Source organism: Phalacrocorax carbo, chromosome 15 (assembly GCF_963921805.1).
Source record: "Phalacrocorax carbo chromosome 15, bPhaCar2.1, whole genome shotgun sequence".
NCBI classification, from domain to species: domain Eukaryota; kingdom Metazoa; phylum Chordata; class Aves; order Suliformes; family Phalacrocoracidae; genus Phalacrocorax; species Phalacrocorax carbo.
Window position 1 is genome coordinate 11,370,207 of NC_087527.1, and position 14,800 is coordinate 11,385,006.

Consider the following 14,800-nt stretch of genomic DNA (forward strand, 5'->3'; position numbering starts at 1 on the left):
AAAGGTCCATTTTGAGTTATAGAGAAGGAACAGAATACTTTCTGAAGATGTAGGCGTTGGCCATATTTTCCAGGCAGGGTTTAAGGTGTATGTGTGCAGACAGCTTGAAGCTGATGGTTTATATTAAAAAGGTCTCCTTCTACAACCAAACACACCTTTTCTAGGAGGGACCTTTGGCCTATGTTTGGGCCTGATGGACTTTTCAGTACTAGAGCTTTAGCTTCATGCATGACCAGTGATTTCAGTGAGGATATTCTGGTGTAAAACTAAAGTAACAGCTGGAGAGCCTGGATGTTACACCACTTCCCTCAGAAACGCTCTGGTAATTTTTGTTTACTTCTCATGAACATTTGACCTTCCTTTCTGAGACGGTCTGTGCTGGTTTTCTTTCTATTACACCATAAGTGATAAGGGGAGACATTATTGCTCTCTAGAACTACCTGAAAGGAGGTTGTAGCGAGGTGGGGGTCGGTCTCTTCTCCCAAGAAATTAGTGATAGGAGAAGAGGAAATGGCCTCAAGCTGCACCAGGGGAGGTTTAGATTGGATATTAGGAAGAATGTCTTCACTGAAAGAGTGGTCAGGCCCTGGCACAGGCTGCCCAGAGAGGTGGGGGAGTCACCATCCCTGGGGGTGTTCAAAAAACGTGTAGACGTGTCACTTCAGGGCATGGTTTAGGAGGCCTGGGGGTGATGGGTTGATGGTTGGACTTGATGATCCTAGAAGTCTTTTCCAACCTCAATGATTCTATGATTGTATATAACGGACAAATACTGGTGTCTTCCTCTGCCTGACCACTGGCTTCTCCTGCTAGGACAAAAGCAAGGAAAGATGCTTGTAAAGGTAAATAAGACCCTAAATAATTTTCATTTCCAGTTCCTGCTGCCAAGGGCTACACTTACTGGCAGCCCAGTGATAGAGGAGAAATTGTATGCAGAAAAGTCAATAGAAAATTTTCTTCTAGTGCTTTTTTTGAAGCGTGTAGGAGATGAAACAAAACTCTAATTGTGTTGATGGAATATTATCAAGAACTAACGGTGGATCAGATATAATAATGACAGAATGTGGTGCATGAAGAGTCTTGCACATAGCATTGCTGGTTTCAAATGGAAAGCATGGAGTTTGTGCCATGCAGAGCACCACAGATATAAAAGAAGAGGGGATCCAACTCAAAAGCCCATTGTGAATGTTGGATCAGAGATTCGCTGCTGTCTCTGCCAGGGTTTCACTTCACCTCTTTGCAGTTATTGCAGATGTTGGCCACTTCAGCTGTCTGTAAATATCCTTGGACAAAATCTGAGGCTGAACCAGAATTCAAAGTGTAGCTAATCTCATCTCTGACACTTTGTCATTGTAAAGTAACTGTGGAGTAAAGGAAGAAGCTTCTTTTGTGGATTTATGACCTTAGTCCTTAAACAGGTGTCTCATGTGGGCTACTGCTTTGCTGTTGCACGTGAGCACTCTTGACTGGCTTGGCCCAAGCCTGATATGAGAATTGATGACAGCAATGGCAGGAACAACAGCTTGTATTTGCATTTCTTTCTCTTATGTTTGCCAATTTGCGGTGCTGCTTCATTTAACAGTCACTAACTGGTGCAGGTTCTGGCACTGCATTGCCCAGTCAGGAGCAGAAAATAATTGCTCTATGCATCATCCTGTGTTGTTCAGAGAAACACGTTCCCGAGGCCTGGAGTTCCTCATTGGACTAAATGCATTTTAACATTTATTCCTCTTCAAAATTTGCCTGGCTTGTTGATAAGGCAGTCTCCCTCTGAGTGCAGGTGGTACCTGTAAAGGAGAGTTTTGTCATCTCCTGGACCTTGGTCCCTGAGAAGAGCACCAGAGAAGGGTCCAGAAACCAGTGTGTTTCCATGCCTTTGCCACTGCACTGAACATAAATGACTTGCTGTTCCTTTTCAGTGTATCCACTCTTTCATTGTAAACATTGAATATTTATAGATGAAAACTAGGGTTCCTTGGAGAGTTTAAGGTTTGAGCAAAACATTTAGTCCTTGATTTGCAGGAGTGAATGTTTTGATGGGATTACCAAAACCTCATGGTGGTTCAGTGGTAATGACTCCAGCATTTGCATGAAGAAGTGCAGCTCAGTGTCAGGAAGAGGAGAAATTTCTTTCCAGTATGAAAGGTAAATTCAGAAAGAGCTTACTGGAGGAGAAATTAACTGTGAAATCCTGCAAAACAAAAATTGACTTTAATGTGTGGATCTCTTTCTGTAAGGCCACTTCGGTTCTTCTTTGGAATAGTGCTGTTTTGTTGCTGCAGTTGGTCACGACTTTTATCTTTTTTTCCATGCTACTTTCTTAAACAAACAGGAGAGAATCAAAAGAGCCCCCAGATAATTTATTCTGTCATTACATTGTGGTGACTCTGGAGATAGTGGTAGGGATGTTTTTCTCATTATTCCATTGCCTTTTTTTTTTTTCGAGGAAAAAGATATGGTAGACTGCATGGTAACATTTGAATAATAGCCTGATGAAAAGAGCTTATTTTTTGCTTTAGTGAGTTTATGAAGCCCTTAACATCAAATCCCATGTTCTTAACATTTACATTTGGTAGCGAGCTTGAAAGGCGTATTTTTCAGTTTTTGCTTTTGGGTTTTTCTAAGTGAAGATACAGCTGATTTTTGCACATTATGTAGCAAAAAATAGCTCCTTATTAGCAGACAATCTTGCTGTAATGAATTGATATTGCAGATTATTTCTGGCTGGTCCTTTGGTATCAAATCAGCAGTGCATTAATAAGCACTGTTTGAGGTGCACAGAAGGAAGCTGGGCCAGGGAGCGTCTACAGGTGAAATCCTGGCCAGGGTAGCACCCATCAGCTGTGCTCCTAGCCTGCTCCTGAGATGAGGTTATCCAACATATCTTGGTGAAAGAACATTATGATAAACTGCAGAGCCTATATGCTGTGACTGAAGAGGAACAGAGATTTTTAAGCCCTGATAGGGACATTAGGAAGTAACTGGAAACTTGTTAGCTTGTGAGAAAAGTAGAAGTGTAGCAAAACCAACTGTTCTTCCTTCTGTATGATAACTGTAAAAATACTGTGGAGTTTTGGGGGTTTTGCATATTTTTTGGAATACGACTAAAATACAGTGTTGGAATATTGAGAATTCCTCCCAAATTATCCATCTTAATTTGAACGATCCTCCATATAAGAAATCTCAGTGTCATTTATTGCCAAATTCAGTGCATTCAGATAATTTATTTAAAGTAAAAAACCAAAACATTTGCATTAATGAGAGTAAATAAAGCCTCATATTGAAAGAAAGCTCTCTTTCTGCATCATCTGACAGTTTTCCCCAAATCCTTAAGCTCCTTCTAATTGAAACATCCAGTTTCAACAACCGCACACAGCCAGACAGTTGGGACTTCCAAGGGAACTACATCCAGATGGGAAAAGCACAGTCCAATAATTTAGGATTTGCTTTCTGAAAGTCGTATCTCTACTTCTGGGCACGCAATGCAGACTCCGGCCACAGAGGGGATGCTGTGGGAATGCAGACCATCCCTGGCTGGCATGGCAAAGAAAAGAGACAGCATCAAGGTGGGTGATCACGATTGCGTGCAGGCTACACCTCGCTCAGGAGCTGATGGAGGACAGCTGTGATAGCCCTACTGCTGCTGTAAGGGTCGGCTTTCTTTGGGGAGTTGTTCTTGTGGCTCTGCCTATAAATCAGATGTCTGCTGAGAGGCTTCAGTCCTATAGCACTTAGTATAGAGGAACATAGTGGGGAGTGCTCTCGTTAAGCTATACTGTCCTTTCCATCATTCCCAGCTGCTAAGAGCAGTGTGGAAAAGGAAGCGACCCCGTCTGCGTGCATACAGCCAAAGTCGTATAGGAAAACACATTCGCTTTTACTTGAGAAATGTCTTGAGATATGAAAGGATGTAAGAGGATGTACTGTATCTTTCAGCCTGTGCTCCCCCCAAAAAACCCCAAACAAAACCCCCAGTTTCTCTTTAGTCCAAACACAGCCTTATTACCTCTTAGCAAGTGACTAGAGCACCAGCTCAAAATCAATTCAGAGTGCAAAGCACTTACTGTCTCACTGGCACCGTTTCCAGCCTCAGGTACGATCTGGTCCCAGGTGGTGTTGCTGTGTGCATTTTACACCATTTGAGAAATAGGTGGTTTATTTTGTCTAGTATTCAATGTGACTTACGCTGAGGTGATCAGACAGGATTCTGGGCCTCACATACCTATCCTACCTAGCCTTTGTTTTAGAAACTAACTGATCTCCCAAAGTGCTTATACCAATAGCCCGCGTTTTGTTCCTGGAAGGTTTTGTTTCTGTAGATGCGGCTAGATTGGGAAATTCACCCCTTCTGAGCATGAAAATTGGATATATGCATAATTGTCCTCTTGTGTAGCTGTAGAGGTATAAAAATATATGTACCGAGACAAGGTGTCAGAAGATACCCAGATACAAGTATGTGGGGAAATATATGATTCTTTCCTAGTTTCTGATCATAGTTACTTTTTTTCAGATTGCTTTAGAAGTGGTCAGTGAAATTCTTAAGTTCTTTGGACAACAGGGTGAGAAAACACAAAGCTCGAAACCTAGCAACCTCTGAAATCCTTCAGAGTGCTGCTGTTTTAATCCTGGAATTTTGCAGCTAAGTTCCTGTTAGGAGGGAAAGTGGATTTGAAAATGAACAAAAACCATCTATGTGTGTGTATTCCTCTATAAATACGACTTTGCAAGTCATACTAAATTCATTTTCTGTGAACTGTGACACATAAAATACATGAAGATGCGTTGTCCTGTAACTGCTAGAGCATCTTCTGATAGCTAAAAGGGGTTGAATGGGCCTGCTTACATGGGGAAAATAAATAAATGCTGGTTCCTAAAACTCCATGCAAATTAACAAATTATTTTTCCTTAAGTACTCTATTATTATTTAGTATTTATGTAGTGTTTTATGTTTTCATAACACTTTACAAACATTAATTAATCAGACCTGAATAAACCAAGCTCGAAGAGAATGGAAAATTAAATGGAAATTAAGTCACTCTTACTCAGTTTTATCTGTTTCCGAATGATTTGTAAGTCACTTTTCATACTCCTAAAGGTACTTTTAAAAACATTTTTAAAAATCCTACAAGGCTATTGCTTATTATCTCTAAAAACTGTTTTGGTTAGAAAAGAGATAGAATTTATTCTGTCAAGAGCTAATGACAGCACAGATGAGTGGCTTTGGAGAATATAAATGCTGTTTTAGCACCTAAAGCTGTGCATAACTATTTAAGCCGATTTAATCCAGGTAAAAATACATGGATAGGAGGATAACTCCCTTAATTTGAAGCCTATTTAGAAGGCAGAATATTTGACTCCCAGGGGTTTCTTTGGAGGAGCGTGGAAGGAATATTTAGTTTTATCTAAATTTTTGCCATAAGCTTTTATGATAAAAAAAAACTGTTGCAAAATTTTACCTATAGAAAATGAATGAGACTGAACACCATACTGAGCTGGCTAATTTGGAGATAGCATGCAGGCTCCTAGCTTGGGCGTTACTGCACCGTCCTCTTGCAAGATAGAAACATGTCCCTAAATACCGCCGAGGATCTGGGTCCGGCTGTTCAGTTTAATGTTCCACGATGCACTGAGTGTCAGATGAAAATGTTTGCTCCTGTGAGGATTATCTTGTTTTCTCTTTGACAATAAATGCCTCTGATAATTGATTCTTCCAACACCTGGTGCACAGCTTAACATGTGGAACTAATGTCCCCAGAAGTAGAAAGGCGATCCATTTTCGTCGTGTTGAGTAGAATAACAGATCATGGTGAGAAAGTGGAATAGAATCGTATTTGAAGCTTTTCTTGGTTCCACTGTTTTATTATATTATTGAGTATCAGGAAAAGAATCTGCATTCTGATATTACAATTACTGATTATAAACACTGCAGGTGATTATTTTAAAATAAGTTTTATGGCATTGAAGTAGGATGTGAGTTATGAAGCTGGTTGACGTCTAATGCACCAGAAGGTGTGTTTTAGGCATCCAGCGGATCTGTCAGAACATCATAAAGTTGGATCTAAATTAGGTGCCTTGATTGTCTTAACATAATAATCATATGATACAATAATTTTGTGAAGTGGAAGTATTGTCCTGCTAATTATAGAAATTGATAGCACAGATAAATCTGTTCTAGCCAGTGGTGATACAAGTCTCAGTTTTCATTCTTGATCTGAATAGACATAACCTGCAATTTCCATAGTTACGGGAAGTTGCTGGTAGCAGTGCTGGTCAGTGGAGTCTGACTCCTGGGGTACAAGAAACACTTCACCATCTCTGAGCCTGTCATCCAGGCTTCTGTCACAAATAAATGTGATGGGATGAATCTGTTATCTGACTAACAGAAGGGGAAAAAAATTTTTAAAACGGAAAAATCCAGGTCTTTTAGAGAGTTTCTAGGCAACCAGAAACTTAGTCAAAGTAAAGAACAAGATGAAGAGATGTATTTTAACTGTTTTTTATAAGAAGACTCCAGCTGAGGCTGAAGACTTGAGGAACAATAGGTTTAATAATAGATGAATATCTAGCATTCTCTTCTTATCTAGGAAAATGATGGCTTGGTCTGTGACTGGCAGCACTGGTGTTTTAGATATACATGCTAGAGATCCTTCCTTGTGTAGTAATAGAATTGCAGTTCCCAGACTGCCATTATTCTAAAGTATTTTTCAAATACAACAATCAATATTTCACCAGTGCTCTGAACCCCTCAGCCTGAAAGATTTCTGTATGTCCTACAAGTATTTAATCTGTGTCTTAAGAAATCTTGTTTCCTCCCAAAAAATGTAAGCTGTTGGTTGACTAATGGTTTACTAATGTTGTGAATCACTTAGAACCACAGATGGCTGTATATACTCTAGTGAGGTTTCTTTTAAACAGGAGGCTGAATAATAGCATCTCCAGTTGCTACTAGCAAAGGTACTGACAAGAACACCCAGAAAAATTGTCCTTAAAGATGTGCATTTCTATAACTCAGGCTGAAAGGGAACTGCTGAGTGCAACACTTTGCTTATTTATTTTAGAAAAAGCAGGAATGCAGGGCGAGGGTGGGTTGTGGTTTGTTTGTTTTTTGGTTTTTGGCTGCTGGGTACCCAGTGAGGAGTAGGAGGGTAAATGCAATTTGCGATGAATGCCACCAAATCCCCATTTGCAGAGGGGATGGTGTGCTCTTATTCATGGAGAGTCCACCACTGTCGTATTCTGATATAACTTTCCCAGTAAGGGCTGCATGTCTCTCCAGCTTAAAGATTCAACTGAAACCATAAAATATTTTTGTGGGAAGATTTCCCCAAAATTATTGACTAAATAAAAAACTGTCTGCATAAAGGAGGCGGCACTTGGGTGCCCGGATTGTGCTGGGAACGTTGTCGCGCGCCTGGAGCAGTCTCCATATGCAAGCCCTCAAGTGAGCTGAGGCTGTGGCACAAACTTGAGATGTACCCGCGTGCATCCACATCCAGCCATGGTCTGCAGTGGTTCTCCACGCTGAGCAATGCCTGTGTGACACTCTGTTCATATAAGCAGTTGAAAGTTTAGAAATCATGTGTTTTATGGTTTTAGCTTTTGTGTATGAGTCTGCTGTGATTACGTCCTGTTCCATTATGCAGATTCTGCCATGGCTTTCATTCATGACAATTCCTGTGCCCTTCCTCAGGGAAAAGGTTTCTTCTGTGCATTCATTTTAATTCAGTACAAGTTGAAAGATGTCTGAAGTAATGTGAATTTGAGTGTCCGTGTTCGTACATAGAACACCATTGAATCCGGCTGTCAGAAAAGGGAGTGTTTTAAAAAAACCCAAAAAACAAAAACCCAAAGAAACCCAAACCTTTAAATAATTTCTTTCCTACAGAAATAATTTTTGCTAATGGCAACATAGCGTACCTTCAGACACCAATTGAAGGAGCACATTCATGCCAAGATGGAAATTGACCCGGACTTAGAAAGACTCTTACCTTCACCTTAAACTAAAATAAGAAAATGTCAACTTTAGCAGCCTCTTTTATTCGTTCTCTCTGGGGTCAGTTGTAAAACCCCAGAAGGCTTAATCCTGGAGTGTCAAAACTATCAGAATAGGATCAGTAATTCTGATTCACATACATTTAGAGGTTTGTTAAAATGTATTTATATGCAAAATGTCCCATATGTGTTTATCCATTGCGCTTAATGAAGATTTCTTACTTGAAATCATTTTGGCCTTCAGCCTTCCAGTTCCCTTCAAATTATAGACTACATCTTTGTTTTACTTTACATGCAGAGTGAACTGTGCAGAACACGACTTTGTCATTCACAAAATTCACCATTTCATGGGAAAAAATATTTAAAAGTAAATTCAATATGGAGTAGATCTTAATTGCAGAAATTTCAGGGATTATTAAGATTTTTTTAAAAATAAAACTGGAATCTATGATGCCCAGATCACAGATGTCGGCGTGGCTTTTGCCATTAATTAATGGGAGCGGGATTGAAGCCTTTGAGCTTCTCTAAAACCCCTCACTGGAAGGATTGATTTTAAACTCAAAGCAAATTAACTACTGTGCAGAGAATATAGAATAAGACAAAAGAAATTCTTTTTTTTTTCTGTTATCATATTTCCCATGACCATAGCAAGTGTTTTATGTCTCTGTAGCAGAGATAGTATCTTCTGCAAATATTGCCATCGTCAAATCAATTGTCATAGGGAATTAAGTCATTTTGTTTTGTAAGGCTGTTCTGACAATCACAGGGTGAATTTTACGGAGAGAAAGATGAAATTTTAAAAGATTTCTTGAAACGCATCAACCAAAATACAAACCACTGAAGATTTTATTAAATTTGATCCAGAGGAAGGCTTTGACTCTGAAATATGCTGGAAGAGAAATGTGTGGGGAGCGCATGGCATGAGGGCTACCACACGGGCTTCGCTCTGACTGAACAACGCCAGGACATTTCAACAGGCTTTGTGAACAGACATCCAGAAAAGCGATTTTGGATTTAACAGTGGAAAAATATTTTTCCTTGTAAAACTGAGGTGTTTGCTTAAACTAGATTAAATAATGTGCAAATATTTAATTTTGAAAAAGAGCTTTTTTTTCCTTAAGTGAAAATGTCCCATCCTGAATATGGCAGAGTAGGACCATTTTGATAACGTCAGCCTTCTTTCTTGGTGTTCTTCCAAAAATGAAATTCCAGCCAAATCTCCTCAGTTTCATGAAGTGTTTCAATTTTAACTGGAGTGTATTTTCCAAAGGATATCACATATTTTCCCTTTCAGTCTCATTCTGGGCATATGAACTAGGTTTTGGAATTGCTCATTGTGAACCATTTTCCCTTTTTTCCTCTGCTCAGTTAAACATGCTCTACCATTTAATTTTGAGAGTAAAAAAGGAAGGAAAAAACCAAAAGAGAATTTGCTATTGGTGGGACAAAAATAATGGCATTTTAAGTGTTTCCGTGAAGGCAATGTGACATGACAAATTTTAAGAAGCTCTGTGAATACTATTAATATTTACAATGCACTCAAGAAAACAGCTATTGTGTGCCACATCCATCAAAGATAAGAATTGTATTCAACTGTGTTGGATGATAAACATTGAATGACAATAGCTAGAGATTATATGAGGGATTTTATACTCATGTTTTATGCCTGCTTGAGTAAAAGCACCATGTTATTCCACTGTTAACCAATAATTTTCTTTCATGAAATTAGATATGCTTGCTGATACTTGTTACAACCATAGTCCAAAACATTAATGAATATGCAGGGAGTCCTGATGCCAAGTGCTTCAGAGATCCTGTTGCAAGCTACTCAGGATCAGGTCCTAATCGCAGCTTTTTCCACTAATCCTCTTGGAAACCACTCTGAAGCTTACCAAATTGCCGTGATTTGACCACATATTGCTAGCTGTCTGCGCTTTGGATGAACGCTAACGATTACCCCATGAAACAAAGGTCCTTCCAGGGTAGCAAGCTGGCATTTTATATCCCACGTTTCTCTTTTTAAAAATTCCATCTCTCTGCCACCAGGAATGGGGCAGAATTGCCCGTGCCGTGGGAGCGCCTGCTCTGATCCCACACCAGTATCTGTCTTTAGATAACGTGCCCAGGAATGTCCTAAGCCTGGCATTGCTTTTCTTCATTGTCATCACTGTAAAATGCGGTTTTGGAACTAATTAACGATCATCCAGGCAAGCATCTACTGGGAAGAGATAAAGAGGACCTCTCTCCCCACTCTTGCTCTTCAGCACTGCACGTCTCCTCCCTGCGCCGTGTGGCCCTGCCTGGCAAGTCGCAGGGCCTCGTCCTCCCTCACTCCCGGTCGATGCTGTGTCTGCTCCTGTGATTAATCTCTTTGACACAGAGGCTGCGTGCATTGCCACTTCCACGTTCTTTCTGCCCTGCCTTCTTATTAAAAGTGTAATGCTCTGGAGACAGTTTTTTCTGAAGATCAAACTAATGATGCCTGAATTCTGCACTGCACACTCCCGTCTTTGGAAAGAAACTCTAATTCAGGGTTAATTGACAAATACCCATAGCATCTTTGATCAAGTGTTTCTAAATAAAGCTGTATTTGGAAGAGTTAACATGCTTTCCATATATGAAAGGTAGGAAGACATCCAGGTATTCTTGCAGCCAGAGTGATCTCAGGTCTCTTTGATCCACATGGAGAGTTACTATGCTTTGAAAACCCTCTCTAAGGATGCACAGGCACTAAATTAGTGTTAGAAGTAAGTGGTTCCAATAATAAATGTGCAGAGGAAGATGCTAAGAGGTGCTCCTCTGCTGAGCTGATATGGCTGTGCTGCCTCTGGAGGGCTATTTGGTTACCTCTGTTCCTTTAGGTTTGCTTCTTCTATCTTTATGAAAAATTTGCTGATGGGAGTTCAGTGCAAGCTGATGGAGGGGTCCCTTGACAGACTATCAAGAGCGGTAGGACCTTCTGCAGGCCAGGAATAAGGGCAAAGCGAACCTCTTGACAGAGTGATCACAAGAGATATGAGCTGAGCCAACCTGAAGTGATTTTTCTAAGCAGCACAGACCATTAACAGGACCCAGATGGGAGAAACACGGTGTGCTGGAGGGAGCTACAAAGCTTTCACTTTGTCTGCCTAAAATGAGACTCTTCTTATTCCTTAACAATTACCCAATAATTTGGCTTATCTGTAATTTTTTCCAGAGTGCTTATTCTGATTTTATTGCCAATTAACTTAACATTCTAGTCTTGGTCTAGAGCTGATTGGGCCGTAATTTGAACTAAAGCCCTCATCAAAAGGGCATAATTTGTAAAACTGAGAAGAAATCTCAGAGATGCTGAAATTACTGTTAATTAAATCAGCACACGAATATAATGGGCACACGTGAACAAAATTATGTTTGTTTTTGAGCTGTTCTGCTAGCTGGAGAGTAAGTCTTATTAGGATTATTTAATTGTCAGCCTGTGTTTATAAGAGGTACAGCGAGCCGAGTCCCTTCTGCATGAATTAGTTTTCTATTGTGTATACATGTGAGAGTGATACATATAGTTCTTAGCTTATCCAAACAGAAGTTGTTCTTGTCAAGCAGATGCTGTACTATATTTCTTAGGTACATGTTGCACTGAAAGCTTTTCTTTTTAAATGGTCATCTGTATTTAACACAACTCTTGTTCAAAGCTGGCATTGACCTTAATGTAGTTACTTCTGATTTACATAGCCCCATTATCAGTTAGGCTTAGGAATTATTTTACATGTAATTTCTGATTGGTTGTTTTAGTTGTTTGTTTTTTTTTTTAAATTCAATTAAAATAGCATCATAAAGATGGAGCAGAGCAGCAATCAGAGAGCCTTAGAAATTGTGATGGAGCCTATAAGCAGCTATTGAGTATAAAGACATTTCTTCTAAAGGTACCTCAGCTTTACTGAAAATGCTAAGCTACAGCTTTATTAAAATGATCAAGATACTCTAACACAGTGCTTTGGAACAGCCTTACAATACCCTGAGTTGCTCAGTTCTGAAGTTCTTGAATTAGCAGTTTCACAACTCTGCCTCCTGTGGAGCTGGAAGGCAGAACTGCATTTTGTACTGGTTGGTGCTTTTCTGTGAGCTCTTTCAAGAGTCCAAGGCAGGAGACAACGCTCCCTTGTGAGAGTGGCAGGGGTGAAGGCATCAGCACCGACGAGAGCAGAGGAGCAGGCATTGTAAATTCCAGATTATTTGAGAGGTAATGCATTCCTTGCTGTGGGTAGGGGAAGAAATGGATACAGTGAGTTTCAAGGGATGAAATGTTGGTGTCACGCTGAAATCTGTGGTCAAGGACAGGGAGAAGCTCTTCGAGTTTTGCATAATCTTTGGGACCTTCTAATTCTGAGTTGGTAAATGCATTGAAATGGCAATGACTCTTGTCACTCCAGCTTGCTGTCCGTAGCTTCTGGGAATACCACTGCCCAAAACCTCAGTGCTGTGCAACCAATACTGGCATCGTTCCTGTGCTGGAGCTTGGGAGAGAGCCCAAACCTGCTCTTCTCAATTCCTGCAGAGGAAGAGCCTTGCCCTGACTTACACATTGATCATGTTGCTGTTGCTGCTTGTGCAGTTTCCCAGAAGGATTGTAGTAAAGAGTAGGAGGAAAAAGGCAGAGAATTTAATAAAAAAATTGCATGTCATTCATCCCCATTCCTGCACATGTCCTTTCTCCTCATGTTGTTTCCTTGTGGTCAGGAGCAAGCTAATTCCTGTAGTGTTGGCTTGGCTCTGTGGAAGAGGAGGAGCCACAAGAACCAGAGTTTGATAGGGAGAAAATGTGGAGCCATTTGGACACTGTAGCATTTTGGTGTGCCAAGCACGAGTTAACAGGCTTGATGTACTTCATGTTACTAGAGGTTTAAGTGACAGAGTATTTGATCTCTGTCTCTCATTAAAGCATCATTTCTTCCTTAGAGAATGAATGTCAAAATGCATTTTATCTGTTGCACAGTTAAAAACACTCATTGTTTCAGCATCCATTTTGTAGTTCACCTAAAGAAGAGTAAATTTCAATGGGAAAATATGCCATTAAAATCTGTGTCAGAATAGGAAGCTGTAATGGTTGTTTAGCTTTTTGCCTCTAGGTTGCCAGCTCAAATCTTACTCTGCTGATAGAAATCAGAAACGTGGTTTCAAGGGACGAGCAATTTATGTTAAAAGTAAAACTCCAGCCCCATGAAGTGAGATAGCCCTATGACTGGAAAGAACTGCGAGTCATGTTTGTAGAATTTGAGATGAGATTTTCAAGAGCGTCTCATGGCTGGATTTCTGAAAGTTATTAAGATATCAGGAGCTACAGATAGTCACTTCATAGGATTTTTGAATGGACCTTGCTGTTTAACTCTGTTAGACACCTCTCTGCAAATTGTGGCTCTCGCAGATACAGAAGAAGGGTATTTTCAGTGTACTTTCAGTGAGTTGTTTTGTCCAAGTCAGCCCACTCGTGTTGACAAGAGGTCGGGGCACAGCGGCACTGTGATAGTGGTGAGCGGAAGCTCAGCTGCCCGGTGGTATCAGGGATCCTGCACTGGCCGCCCAGCACCTCAGAAGAGCATCCATCAAGGTAGCAGCGTTTGGGAGCTTCCTGGTGGGGCCAGTGCTAGGAAAGGAAAAGGGAGTGCTTCTTATGTGGTGCTGGGCAATATCTTTAGCCAAGTAGTGATGTCGCAGAAATTTTGAGTACATAACTTAGGATTGTAAGGAGAGACACAAACACCTGTTTTAATTTCAGCTAGATGACACACTTTTCCAGTGTTCCCCAGCTCAGCTATTGCTCATTTTTTCCCTTTGCTTGTTGGCTTTTAAATTCAAAGTGAAGATGATGTACTTCCCACTTCATCTCCGGTTTATGGACTGTGAAGAGCAGCCCGCTCTCAGTCCCTCACTTTGAACCTTCCCTGCTCTGCTGAAATACTCACAAGATGGGTATAACTTTAGTGGTTAGGGCAAGGGAGAGACTGGGTGTCCAGTCTCTCTTCCAGTTACTTTTCTAGAAGTCTGTAATGCACATATGTACCTAGGAACTTCAGTAGCTCAGCTTAGAAGGAGCCTATGCAAGGATTTTTACCAAAGTATTTGTACAACGGGCATGTCCTTTAGTAAAACCTTAGCTGCATTGGAAATTCCCACCCGAGATCCAGGTCTAGGCTCTCCCAAGGACTGATGCTGTTCAGCCGCAGCAGCAGCAGCTCAGGTGAATGGGAAGTGACACAGCTAGAAGCACTGTGATAAATTCCCAGAAATACGTGAATACTTGAGCTTCTGTAGAACAAATTCTAGCATTCACAGAGGTTCATATTTATCGTTTCCTTTCAGTCGTAAATTTGCCATTTAAAATTTAGAATTAGTTATTGCTTGTAAGTTAAGATGTTTTCTTAATTACAGAACTTAGGTAACAAAATGAGCCACAAACTGTGTTTTTTGGTTTTTTTTTTTTTTTTATAAGAGCGCTTTTGCGTTGTTGATAGTTACATGATTATCTGCTCACGAAAAAACGAACAGCAATCCCAGTGGTCTCTGTAGCTTATATCCCATAATGTGAATTTCAAACAACAACTCAGAATAGTTTTGTTTGGTTGAAAAATATCCAAGTTAAGAATTATTCACAATAATTCTGATAAATTAGTACATTTTCAAGTTTTCCCAACTGGTCATGATCAATTCACAAAGATGAAAAGGAATGCAAAATTCATCAAATAAATTATTAATTATATTCACTCAGCTATAGCTAACAGTGAATTGTCTAGACATTAATTACTAATTTTTAACCTATATATGGTCACATAAC

The 14,800-nt window shown here is 40.1% G+C and overlaps 1 protein-coding gene across 2 annotated transcripts in view; it reads left to right on the forward strand.

Annotated features, from left to right (window-relative positions):
- The window catches only part of TMEM132B (transmembrane protein 132B), a 256,479-nt gene that overhangs the window by 179,037 nt on the left and 62,642 nt on the right, over nt 1–14,800 (forward strand). The window lies entirely within an intron of this gene.